The sequence below is a fragment of the Pseudophryne corroboree genome, chromosome 2 (genome assembly GCF_028390025.1).
Source record: "Pseudophryne corroboree isolate aPseCor3 chromosome 2, aPseCor3.hap2, whole genome shotgun sequence".
Taxonomy (NCBI): Eukaryota; Metazoa; Chordata; class Amphibia; order Anura; family Myobatrachidae; genus Pseudophryne; species Pseudophryne corroboree.
In genome coordinates, this window is record NC_086445.1 from 579,375,335 (window position 1) to 579,389,121 (window position 13,787).

Sequence of the window (13,787 nt, forward strand, 5' to 3'; positions counted from 1 at the left end):
CCCTTTCTTGTATGCTGTAAAAATTCTGGGATGCAGTAAAATAAATGTACACTGGCCCTGTCTGTATGCTGTAAAAATTCAGGGGTGCAGTGAAATAAATGTACACTGGCCCTGTCTTGTATGCTGTAAAAATTCAGGGGTGCAGTAAAATAAATGTACACTGTCCCTGTCTTGTATGCTGTAAACATTCTGCAGTTCAGTGAAATAAATGTACACTGGCCCTGTCTTGTATGCTGTGAAAATTCTGGGGTGCAGTGAATTTCAATGTACACTGGCCCTGTCTTGTATGCTGTAAAAATTCAGAGGTGCAGTGAAAATCAATGTACACTGGCCCTGTATGCTGTAAAAATTCAGGGGTACTGCTGTTAAAATAAAACTACACTGGTCCTGTATGCTGTAAAAATCCAGGGGTGCTGTTTTTAAAATAAAAGTACACTGGTCCTGTATGCTGTAAAAATACAGGGGTACTGCTGATTAAAATAAAAGTACACTGGCCCTGTATGCTGTAAAATACAGGGGTGCAGTGAAAAAACAGGGGTGCTGGCACTGTCCGCTGTTGGGATGTCTAGGCCTGACCTTCACAACACTGTATGGGAAGAATAGGCTCCTACAACCATTTGCATGCCCTCTGCAAGTGCTGGGAGGAGCACCGCCAGTCCAGTTGCTGATATTGAGATTGAGGATGTCACTGTAGAAGTACACCAGGATGAGGAGGATATGGGTGCAGCTGGCACTGCGGAGGAAGTTGACAATGAGGATTCTGATGGTGATGTGGTTTGTTTGAATGTTGCCCATTGGATGAAAAAGCCCATTGTCATGCCTGGGCAAAATACCAAAAAAGCCTCCTCTTCAGTGTGGAATTATTTCTCCACAAATCCGGACAACAGGTGTCAAGCCATCTATTGCCTTTGTCAATCCATAATAAGTAGGGGTAAGGACATTAACCACCTAGGAACATCCTCCCTTTTACGTCACCTGCAGCGCATTCATCATAAGTCATTGTCAAGTTCAGAAACTTTGGGTAATAGCGTAAGCAGTCCACTGATACCTAAATTATGTGGTTTTGTTTGAATATTATTTCTCTGTAAAGTTGAGGATTTAAACACTGAGGGGGGGGGGGGGGGATCTGAGGATGAGGATGACATCTTGCCACTGTAGAGCCAGTTTGTGCAAGGAGAGATTAATTGTTTTCTTTTTGGTGGGGGCCCAAACAAACCAATCATTTCAGCCGCAGTCGTGTGGCTTACCCTGTCACTGAAATGATTGGTTTGTTAAAGTGTGCATGTCCTCTTTATACAACATAATGGTGGCTGGGAGGGCCCAAGGGCAAATCCATCTTGCATGTCTTTTCTTTGCCACATCATTCGAGGGGTGCTGCCCTATATGGGGTGCTGCCCCTCTGCCCTATCAGTCCAGAGGTGCTGCCTTACTGCCATTTAAGACCAAGGGTGCTGTTGCCTGTCTGCTGTGTAATTCTCCAGGGGTGCTGCCTATGCTGTATAAGTCATGGGGTGCTACCATATAATTCCAGGGGTGCTGCAGTCCTAGGCTTAAAAAAAAGCCTAGAGCAGATATGAAACAAGCTTCAACATCACAAACAGATTTGTGAAAACGAAGCCACAAAGGTGGAAATGGAAATTGCTATTTTGACAAAGTGTTTTTAAATAAGGTGGGGAGAAACCACATTTGTGGCCAATGTCAGTGTGACTCAGAACAGACTGAATCACAATACAGCACAACTGCCGGAGAGGTTCTGTAAAAGTGATATTTTCTTCCGGAGCATTAGAGAGAGGTTCTTCTCAATTATTTCATGTTAGGGACTCACTCAAATGAATGGCTCCAATTAGTCCTTCATTTTGATTTATTATTGATGTTCAACATTTTGGGATTATTTATTTAGAAGATGCACATTTGTTGTACAGGGATCTTCTTTTCCTAAGGTCTGCGTAGGATTATCGCAAGATTCCGCGGTGTTAGAAAAACATAGTTTTAGCGATCTTGCATTGCATCAGCTTTCCATTGCAATGCAGCACTAGATGGACCAGGAGCTCCTGTGAGGCACAAACAGTTACTGAGTAAGGCCCAGTATGGAGACCCATGGTGGCTTACCAGGGCCGGATTAAGGGCCTCATGGGCCTGGAGCTGAAAATGTAGAAGGGCCTATTATGAGAAGAGGAGGAGGTGATGCTAGTGCCTTGTAGACCCCGTACACTATCAGCCCCACGTCTCCTTAAATATTTAAAAGCGCAAAAATTGCATAATTTTGTGTGGAAAATAGAAATGCAATTTTAATACTTCTGATTTATGGCCGCCCATGCTGCCAACTGATGGGCCTATTTCTTTGTGGAGGCCTGGAGCTATAGCTCCATCCGCCCCATTGTTAATCTGGCCCTGTGGCTTACAGCCAGGAAGATGTCTGGCTTGCCAGGCTGAGGCATGCTGTGGGCACAGAGGTTAGCATTGCTTCCTCCCACAGTCCTACTTATAGTATGAAATGAGTTTCGACTGTAGAGTGGTAAGCTCCACTAGGGCAAGGGCTCAATAACAAAAAATTAACTGCACAGTTGTGCTTAGTACTTTACCGAACCTACCCAAACTCAACTTGCCCCATTCGGGCTGCTGTGGGGGCTCAGGAGGGGCTGCTAAAACATCTAAGGTGCTGCTTTATTTAAAAATAAAATATGAATAAAATAAACAAGACACACGTAACTGGGACACACAGGTGTGCTCACCAGGGCTGGTTCTAGACTTTGTTGTGCCCTGGGCGAAAGTTTCCTTTGGAGCCCCCCGCCCCAACAGGTAAAATAGGGTTAGTGCGCGCGCCAAAGATACGCGTAAAAAATCGGGGCATGGCTCAAAAGGGAAGGGAAGTGGCCCCTGTAGTTGTGCCCCCTGTAGATTTGTCCCAGTAGATGTACCCCAGTAGTAATGCCCCAGTAGATGTGCCCCCAGTAGAGATGTCCATGTAGTTATGCCCCCTTATATGTGCCCCCAGTAGAGATGTCCACTGTAGATTTGCCCCCATTAGATGTACACCTAGTAGAGATGCCCCTGTAGTTATGCCCCGTTAGATGTGCCCTCATTAGATGTGCCGCCAGTAAAGATGCCCCTGTAGTTATGCCCCCTTAGATGTGCCCCCATTAGATGTGCCGCCAGTAGAGATGCCTCTGTAGTTATGCCCCCTTAGATGTGCCCCCATTAGATGTGCCCCAGTAGAGATGCCTCCAGTAGAAATGCCCCCTTGTAGCGCCGCTTACAAACACTTAAAAAAAAAACAATACTCACCAGCCCCGCTCCTGCTTCCCGACCGCTGCTGCCGCTGCTGCTCTGTCTCTGGCTGCCGCCGGCTCCTCTTTATGGGAAATGTCATGACGTCTCTCCCATAGCAGTGCCGCACAGACACTAGAGGTCAATTATGACCATAAGTGCCTGTCTGATAATTGGAGCCGGCTGCAGCAAGTCCGGCTGCAGCGGACGCCCACACTGCCCACGGCGCTTGCTGCAGCCGGAGTGCGTGATGCGTGTGGGTGTCGGGGGCCTGCCCTGCTTGCCCGTGTCTAGATCCACTCCTGATTCTCACATGCGTGTAACTGGGAGCTGTGAAAAACGAAAATAAGGCATATGCCACAAAATATAAAAATAAAAATGCAATTAAAAAAATGGAAAAAAAGAAACCCTCGAGATTTTCACAGAAAAAGTCTCCAGTCTCCATGGAGGGGAGAATATCCAATCTTGATCCTGTGGTATACACCAGTTTTTTGCATCCCAGCATTGAATCCAAGATTATCTTAATCCCTGAACATGGAGAAGGGGGTACAAATTTGGAAGCTTTGGTCCCTAGTTTTTCAGTTTGTCCAGTAATGTGGAAATTAATAATTATATATTTGCTTGGTTGAAGTCCTTTCTGTTCCACACCAATATAGCAGTGGAGGTGAAAGCCTGTGTGTTGTTCCTGATTGCGTGTGCCTCTCTAATTTTTAATCACCTTCTTGACACAGGGAGTAATTCAGACCTGATCCAGGAATACACTATAACGTAGCATTTCTTATGCAGATACAGCTACAGTCACACACACAGACTATAGGCATGCTGCATATCATTTTAATCAGCAGAAGCTGATTGTGCCCCATGGCATACCAAATGCCCTAGGCATTTGCCTAGTTTGCATATGCCTAGGGACGGCTCTGGCCAGGTATTTGTGCTGCCCACTTGTGTCGCTTAGTCATCCAGCGACCGTGGTGCAACCTTTTGTCCTAAAAACAATATTGTGAGGTGTCAGGTGTTCAGAATAGACTGGAAATGAGTGGAAATTAATATAATTGAGGTTAATAACACCGTAGGACAAAAATTACCCCCAAATTCTGTGATTTCAGCTGTTTTTATGTGTTTTTTTCAAAAATCATCCAGATCCCAAACCAAAACCCAAAAGGGTGGTTTTGTCAAAACCAATCCAGATCGAAAACACGAGCTGGGATCCAGATCTAACTCTCTCTGTTAATGTTATATCTGCCACACCTGCAGTGCACATGGTTTTTGCCCAACTGCTAACAAATTTTCTGCTGCGATCAACACTGAATTACCCCGATTGTGTGTCACAGTATACGGACCTGGACAAAACTTGTATATTGGAAAAAAGCTGCTGCAACTACATTGAAGCACTTCATGTACAGATTCAGAGACTCAATCGCACATAAGTGTCACACATCAAATTAATAAGCACAGTCTCCTAGTCACATTGTGTTGCGACTAAGACGCATTTTCGGCAAAAAAGATGTCTGGCGCTAAAAGATTCTCATGTAGCCAGGCGTGCCAAGAGGAGCTTGAATAGTGAGGTTTATGACCAGATGGAATGCGCTAGAATGACAATAAATAAGCAGATAATACTTCCCTCACAGGTGTTCTTTCATGAAGCTTCATGTGTATTTCATGAACCCGAAATCCATATACAAAAAAACAGAAATAATTCCAAAAATAGTGTAGTATGTTCTGTATAACGGAATGGGATACAGTAAGCCAATACAAATAATACGCAATAAACACTTAAAGGTGTGGATGGAGGTTTACCAGATAGGTAGAATCAATAAGCCTTGAATTGCATTCTATTTGGAATAGATGTAAATATCTTCACACACCATATGATAATAAATCAAGATGGAGGTTTACCAGATTCCAATGAAGTATGGACCTTAAGATTTGTTTCCCTCATAGGTGTTCTGCCGACGCATTTCGGGACCTCTCCCTTCCTCAAGGGAGAGGTCCCGAAACGCGTCGGCATTGTATGACAGGAGCTCCATCTTTGTTGGGCATTTTTACCATACGGACAGAGTTCTTCTGGACTTAGGAGACAAGTTCCGGAGCCGGTTTCTCCTTTTTATTTGACACATCTGAAAGTCCATACCTCATGGAAGTCTGGTAAACCCCCACCTTGATCTTTTACTTTGTGATGTGACCTTATTTAATTTAGCATTATACAAGGCGTATACATTACCTTTATCTGGTAAACCTCCATCTATACCATTTACGTATATAAGCCTTATTTTATGGTTTTCACTACAATAAATTTTTCTGTTTTGAACGTACTACACTATTTGTGGATTATTCTTCCCCTTTATATGGATTCCGAACGTATGTTGTACGTACAAAGTCCTACGACAGAACACCTATGAGGGAAACAAATCTTAAGGTCCATACTTCATTGGAATCTGGTAAACCTCCATCTTGATTTATTATCATATGGTGTGTGAAGATATTTACATCTATTCCAAATAGAATGCAATTCAAGGCTTATTGATTCTACCTATCTAGTAAACCTCCATCCACACCTTTAAGTGTTTATTGCTTATTATTTGTATTGGCTTACTGTATCCCATTCCGTTATACAGAACATACTACACTATTTTTGGAATTATTTCTGTTTTTTTGTATATGGATTTCGGGTTCATGAAATACACATGAAGCTTCATGAAAGAACACCTGTGAGGGAAGTATTATCTGCTTATTTATTGTCATTCTAGCGCATTCCAGCTGGTCATAAACCTCACTATTCACGCTATATATCTTTTGGTATCGGGGATACCTTTTGACCAGTTGGTCTGCTGCTTTTATCCTTCTTTGGCGCCCGGATACTTCTCTGTTATCTTTCTAGTGCCAAGAGGAGCTGTTTGGCATGACGGCAGCAAAGATGTAAGAGGACACATCTGTATGTCAAAGATCTACACATGGTATGCGGTTAATATCCCACCTGTCAGGATTCCAGCATTCAGGACCCCAACGCCAGAATCTTGACAGGCGGCTAAATGCCAGAATCCTGACTGCCGCCCGGTATTCCCATTCGGGTGGTGGGTCCACGCCACCATCCGAGTGGGAATATAGCCGAGTAGGAATATAACCTGGCCCAATGTGTAGCGAGGGGACTTGCTGCGCTAGCTGTCGGTATACCAGCTGCTGGGATGGCACTGTCGGGATACTGACAGCAGGCATCCCGACAGTCGGTATATAGTATCTATTCCCTCTATACAGATGCTGATACAACCTTTCCTTACAGAAAAACTGTTGATTAGGAATTGTAAAACAAAGCTGTCAGGTTGCCAGGGTGGGGAATTTATGTCACTGGTGCTGGGCGGGCAAGGGTAGGATAGGAAGGGTGGGTACTGTATGTCACTAGGGCTGTGAGGGGGGGGTGTAGGTGGTTACTGTATGTTTAGGGGGCCAGGAGTAGGGTGGGTAGCTTATATTCCTGTATCCAGGGGTAGTGTATGTCTCTGGGGCTGGAGGGGTAGGGTGGGTAGTATATGACATGTCTTTGGGGGCCAGGGGTAAGGTATGTTCCGTTGGTCAGGAGGGTAGTCTAGGCAGCAAATCTTTAAGCTCATTTTTGTATATGTGGTGTAGCGGGACACTGTCACAGTGCTAATTGTCCAATGCCATAATGAAGGGTGAACTGGTCAAGCAAGAATTTTTCCACTTTCGCTGTGGCCCAATCCATCCCTGCATGGGTAGAATCGTAGCCCCCATTGCTAATAATGAGGACAGCGATCTGCACTTATACTGTAGTTAGCCTTTTGCAGAATTGTTCTGTGAAATCTGCTGCATTAGGATGTTAGTACATAGTGGTGATATATAAAATAAACTAGTTTCTGCATCATGTTTTAAAAAAAACATCTTGATAAATAGGCCCCATAGTGTTTTAACGTTATCTGTGTATAATATAGTTTATTTCACCAAGGGGTGCCAAAATCTATATTCGCGTACCAAAAACTTAGGCCTGGGCTGGCCCTATTAGTAACTAACAAGGCTCCAGCAACTGACCAAACTAATGTTCAGATTAAAAACAGCAATAAGTAATTAATGACAATCTTCATACATGAAGAACTGTACAATATTGATGCCATCACCTACTTATTACTAGCAAGTACCTACTAAGAGTTACTCTGTGATGTGATATACTGCCAAGTAATAACACACCCTTATGGAACAGACAATCCAAAACAAGTTCATGCTAGCTTTTAGAAATTTAGATTTTCTGGATAATTGAAAAAAAATACCTCTAAGGGGGAATTCAACTTTGTGCAAGGTGCTGCCAGGCATTGGCGAGATGCCCAACTGTGCACATATTGGTTATTTTCAGCAGCTCACAACATTGCAAGATTCCTATGAAGGTGCGTAAGTATGCTGGGGCTGCTAAGGGCTTGCCTGTGGGGCAAGGGGGAGGGTAAATTTAGGCTGCAGGGAGGGCTGAGTTAGGGTTAGACACAGTGTCGGACTGGGGCATGAAGAGCCCACCGGGGAAATGCCGTGGTATATGGGTCATGCTTAAAGGCTTGGCTAACCATTAGTGCATGGTCTGGTCTCCTTGATAAATATGTATAGTAAATACTGCTAGTGCATGCATGATAATGTACCAGATTAATAACAGCACTGCACTGTAAAAAATACACCATAGTCATGTGCAGTATAATATAACAAATATATATTGTATACTGTAATTCAAGTGCACAATCTGAAACCTGATCACTAGAGGAGGTGGTGGGCCCCTAGGCAGTAGGGCCAAACGGTGGTTTCCACTGTACTCCTGTGGGTCAGTTCGACCCTGGTTAGGCACCATCGGGGAGGGTTATGCGCGAGGGTGGGAGAGTAAGGGTTAGGCTGCGAGGACGGGGTTAGGGTTAGGTACCACCGGGGAGGGTTAGGGATAGGCTGTGGGAGGTGGGGTTGGGTGGGGGTCGGAGGTAAGGGGAGTTGGAGATTAGGGTTAGGGTACTTTCTTAACAGGTGTAGGGATCCTGCATGATGGAATGCCACTATTTTGCCTGCCAGCATCCCAAGTGCCGGGATATCGATACTATCTCCTTTTATGTGAACAGTTATCTGATTTTGCTGTGGAATCCAGACTTCACTTGGTTTCTGGCTGCCCTATCAATGCTTATGCATGAATACCACTCATGGACAACTACCTGTCCAAAACTAGTATTGGATGATGACTATCCCTGGACAGCTGGTTCCCAGACATCTGACACATCTGAGCTATTAATTGGTCAAATTCTTTGACCAGTTATTGCTAGACATATTCTTAGTGTCACTCACTTTAATCTATTTGCAGTAGTGCCTTCTTACCTGCATACCTTTCTACCTAATACATTGCTCTTTCCAATACCTTCTTGTACTGGTGTGAAGATTGGTATAATCTCCTACTTCCATGTAATAAGCCCTGGAACACTAAGTGCTGGTGAGCATATTATTATTATTATTATTATTATTATCCTTTATTTATATGGCGCCACAAGGGTTCCGCAGCGCCCAATTACAGAGTACATAAATAATCAAACAGGAAAACAGCAACTTACAGTTGATGACAGTATAGGACAAGTACAGGGTAAATACACATAGTTACATCAGCAGATGACACTGGAATAAGTATCAGGTGGCAGAAGACTGCTGGATGTGGTACAGTTGAAGATTATTAAAGTAAGACAAAGGATAAGCACATGAGGGAAGAGGGCCCTGCTCGTGAGAGCTTACAATCTAAAGGGGAGGGGTAGACAGACAGGGGTGACATAGATTGGGTACATAGAGAATGTGGAACAGAGGGTTAGGATGAGATTTGGCTGTGTTTGGTGAAGAAGTGGGTCTTGAGAGCCCGTTTGAAGTTTTGTAGAGAGGTGGAGAGTCTGAGGGGGAGAGGTAGGGAATTCCAGCGAAGTGGTGCAGCACATGAAAAATCTTGGAGGTATGAGTGGGAGGAAGTAATCCGTAGGCAGGAGAGTCGTTGTGCATTAGCAGAGCGAAGAGGACAGGTGGGAGTGTAAAGGGAGATAAGATCAGAGATGTAGATGGAAGAGGAGTGGGTGATGCATATAATGCTTTATTGGAAAGGGTGCTCCTATAGGTGAAGGACGTGATTTGTGACGTTGTCCAAATCCAGGGAAAAAGACACATGAAAAGATACTCGGTGTTAGTAAATGCGCTTGGAACTTGGTGCAACTAGAAGGGCTGTTTTAACCTTACTGCACTGCAGACTATTCAGTAATTTGAGAGCTGCATTACAAAATGTTAAACTAAGACATTGCTCCTTGGGTGCAGAGCAAAAGAAATTAGGAATTGTAAAATCATTCATTATTACAGGGTGACGTGCAATCATGTGCCTTTGGCCTTAAACAACAGAATCCTAACCTCTCATATGTGCAAGCCTACATGTGGTGTCTTGTATGATGACCTTTGCAGAGACCAATTTAATCTCTACAGCAGGGACCAGCACTTGCTTGTGGATTAGTGTTCTGAGTTTCAAGTTCAACCATAGACAACTGATTATGACTGGAATATCCCTGCCCTGAAGTGTCTGATAAGGCTACAGTTTAAGCAATTAATAAAGATTTTTTTGATACAGTGCTTAGTTCCAGTTTCCTAATTATCCTGACGTCTGGCCTCACAACATCAAATATTTCCAATAAAAAGTTTGGACGGTGTAATGGTTATCATCACTGCCTCACAGCACTGAGGCCATGGGATAGATTCCCACCATGGCCCTCACTGTGCGGAGTTTGTATATTCTCCCTGTGCTTGTGTGGGTTTCCTCCAGGTGCTCTGGTTTGCTCCCACAATCCAAAAATATACTGGTAGGTTAATTTGATCCCAACAAAATTAACCCTAGTGTGAATGTGTCTGTGTGTACATGTGATAGGGAATATTGGGGGTAATTCCAAGTTGATCGCAACAGGATTTTTGTTAGCAATTGGGCAAAACCATGTGCACTGCAGGGGAGGCAGATATAACATGTGCAGAGAGAGTTAGATTTGGGTGGGGTGTGTTCAATCTGTAATCTAATTTGCAGTGTAAAATTAAAGCAGCCAGTATTTACCCTGCACAGAAATAAAATAACCCACCCAAATCTAACTCTTTCTGCACATGTTATATCTGCCTCCCCTGCAGTGCACATGGTTTTGCCCAATTGCTATCAAAAATCCTGCTGCGATCAACTTGGAATTACCCCCCATAGATTGTAAACTCTATTAGGGCAGGGACTGATGTGAATGGCCAAAAAATTATCTCTGCAAAGCGCTGCGGAATATGTGTGCGCTATATAAATAACTGGTAATAATAAATAAATAAATATAGAAGGGGATGTAAAATACAGATAGTGGGTGCACAGTTACTAAGTTACATAGAAACAGATAATTTGATGGCAGATAAGAGCCACTTGGCCCATTTAGTCTGCCCTAAATCACTTTTCCTTTTCCATAAGTTGAGTCTTTGGCTGCAGAATTAAGAACAACACATTGTCTTTGTTCCTATTTCTAGTGGTTTCTTTATTGAGAATAAAGATTTATCCATGCATTAAGTGACAGGAATTCCCAGACCAGTAAGAACAATCTGAAAAATTGAACTTTCCTTCTTGTTTAATCTTTTATAGTAAGACTAGCAAACTAAAAACGCTGTCATCATGACAGCTTGTATTAGCGGCCAGAAAATACTTTCCTAGAGGGTTTAGTCATAATGGCAATCACTAGAAAAATATATCGGTGCTGTCCAAAAGGGCCACATAGATTCACAGTTTGAATACTTTTAGAATTTATTTTCATACAATATAGCATATGGAACTTGTAACGAAAGATGAGAATGTGAAAGGAGTGATTTAATTAATGAAAATGAATAGTAATCTAAGCGCAAATGAAGATGAAATTTACAAGTATAACACTAATTCATATATCTGTTTCACAAGACTTTAACAATTGTAACATGTTTCGTCTAACAAAAGCAGCTACTGCATACCCTCCAACATTTTATACATAAAAATCGTTGCAAATTAGAAAAGGTGTTTTCCTATACTTTCAATGGAAGTTTGGAGAGCCAAAAATCGGTACAGACCATAAAAAAGGTACTGTACCTGCCAAAAAGGTACAGTTGGAGGGTATGCTGCAGTATTCTTATAAGTATGCTATAATAGGGGTAGGCAATGTACAGCACTCCAGCTGCTGTGAAACTATACATCCCAGCATGCCCTGTCAAAGTTTTATTGTGCCTTAACAGAAAATCTGTAGCAAGGCATGCTGGGATGTGTAGATGCACAGCAAGAGCCACGCTTTGTCTACCCCTGTGAGTCAGTGTATGGGACTGGCCTGAAGGGAAGACTTTGACACAGTTGGCTGGCTTACCAATTTGTTGCAATATTTTCAACAACAATATCCTATATTTCCAAATATATTCATAAACTTGTGTATGTAAAGTACATGTGTACTATTGACCTATGCACAGGGCCAGACTGGCCTTCTGGCACTACTGGTAAATACCAGAAGGTCCGATGGCCTATTGGGCAATCACTGTAGCCTCCTGGCTTGCAGTTCTCCAGCCACCCGCCCACCAGTAGCCAGCAGACAGATAGATGGGAGTGTGCCACTAGGCCAGGGCTCCCTGACTAGTGGCAAGCCCCCCTCAGACGTGGTTGTGCCCCCACTGTAATGTGCGCCAAGGCTGCTTCATGGCCCCAGTCTGCCCCTGCCTATGCATTACATATTATGTGTGTCCAGATGTACTGTTAAGTGTCTGAAGAAATGTCAACTCTGTTCATTCAGCTTGTCTCCAAAACCAGCACCCTTTATGCTTGTTTGTATCCAAGGGTGGTTGAGATCACACATACTTACAGAGGATGTACTTCATACAAAATAGTGGTTGCAGTTCTATGGTCACTGACGCTATGAGCCCTGTCCTACACTTCAAAAACCCTTTCTGAAAATCAATGTGTCTAATATTTCCTGACATATTGATAACCTGGCTAAACATCCCCATGCAGGAAGTTATGAGGAGAGGTGTGAGCTCAGACCCTGATTATAGCAAAAATTTCCCCCAAAACCAGGTATTCCCAACATCGGTCCTCAGAGCACACTAAGGGGCTGATTTATCACCATCCCATACCTCACAACTTTTCATTTTTGTAAAGAGGGACACATGCGCGGCGAAGCCGCGCCCCCAAAAAGGGCATGACCTAAGAAAAGGGGCAGTGGCTTCGCGGGAGGACCCGCGATCGCGAGCCACGCCCCCCATTTTCGTCACTGAAGGGGCATGCCCAGCGCTCTGTGAGCCGCTGGTATGCCCCCTCTCCCTCTGACTTCAGTGAATAGACGCTGTGCGCATGCAGGGCAGCGAGTGCATGAGCCTCCCAACAGCCCCCTCCACGGGACAGTCCCCAAAAAACTGGACTGTCCCACGAAAATTGGGACAGTTGGGAGGTATGCCATCCTCGTATGGAGATGAGGATGTGAGGTGATAAAGTCAAACCAATCCGCAATACAATTATTGATTATATTGCATGGATGTATCAATAATCGCATGCAGGGACTGAGCTTGCGAGGAAGCTCTATCACTGTGATACCACACAGCAGCACTATCAGTACACAAAATACCCAGAGTGTGTGCTGTGCATGTGTCACCACAGACATCGCTGCTACCCCCCTTCCTTGCATACTTACCTGGTGAATGGTGCTCCGGATGGCTCCTCTGGCTCCTATCATGTGATCCTGCATTGTGACCCGGTAATCTGATGCTGTAAACTGCTGAAAATGCCGGTTTGCAGTGTCAGATGACTGGTGTCACAGTGCAGGAGCCTCAGATCAGCTGACCAGGGCCGGAGGAGAGCACAGGAGCACTGATCACGAGGGAATGAAAGTATATTTAAAAAAATTATTATTATTATTATTATTTTTTACACAGTGATCAGCTTGTACTGTATGTCCATCGGACACACATACAGTAGCTGATCACCAGAGTCTGGTCTATGCACAGCTTTCTCTGTCTAGGGGCAAGGAAAGCTGTGCAGAAGGCTGCATATTACAATGAGACACAGAGTTCACATGACTCATCAGAGCCGGACTTAGCTATAGGCAGGATAGGCATTTGCCTAGGGCATCCAAGCATGTCTAGGGACATCCAAGCATGTCCCTGCAGTATCTCATGCTGGGGAGGGATAGTCTGCAAACTAACTGTTACTTTCCAAATATATTCAATCAGTACTTATATACACTGCTGTTTACATTTGTTAAATAGAATGCACACAGTTCCTTAAACTCCCTTTGACATGCTTGAATGCCCCTGACTTGTGAGACCTCAGACAGCAAAAGCCTGGTAACTGCAATCACTGGACCTGTGACATTTTCACTGACTATATAAGGTTAATACTGGATGGCTCCTTATGATACCACATGTGTATTTTGGAAGACTGCTTCACATAAATCTGACATCAACTATGCTGCTTGTGCACACTGGGGAGGAGGACCCTGCCATCCTGTGTGTGTCCCTTA

General features: G+C 43.9%; 1 long non-coding RNA gene across 1 annotated transcript in view; it reads right to left on the reverse strand.

Annotated features, from left to right (window-relative positions):
* LOC135050989 (uncharacterized) overlaps nucleotides 1–13,033 on the reverse strand; it is a 148,986-nt gene extending 135,953 nt beyond the window's left edge. The window contains exon 1 of the long non-coding RNA XR_010241974.1: nucleotides 12,960–13,033. This is a non-coding gene — a long non-coding RNA (uncharacterized LOC135050989). The remainder of the gene's footprint in view (nucleotides 1–12,959) is intronic.
* Between the last annotated feature and the right edge of the window lie 754 nt (nucleotides 13,034–13,787).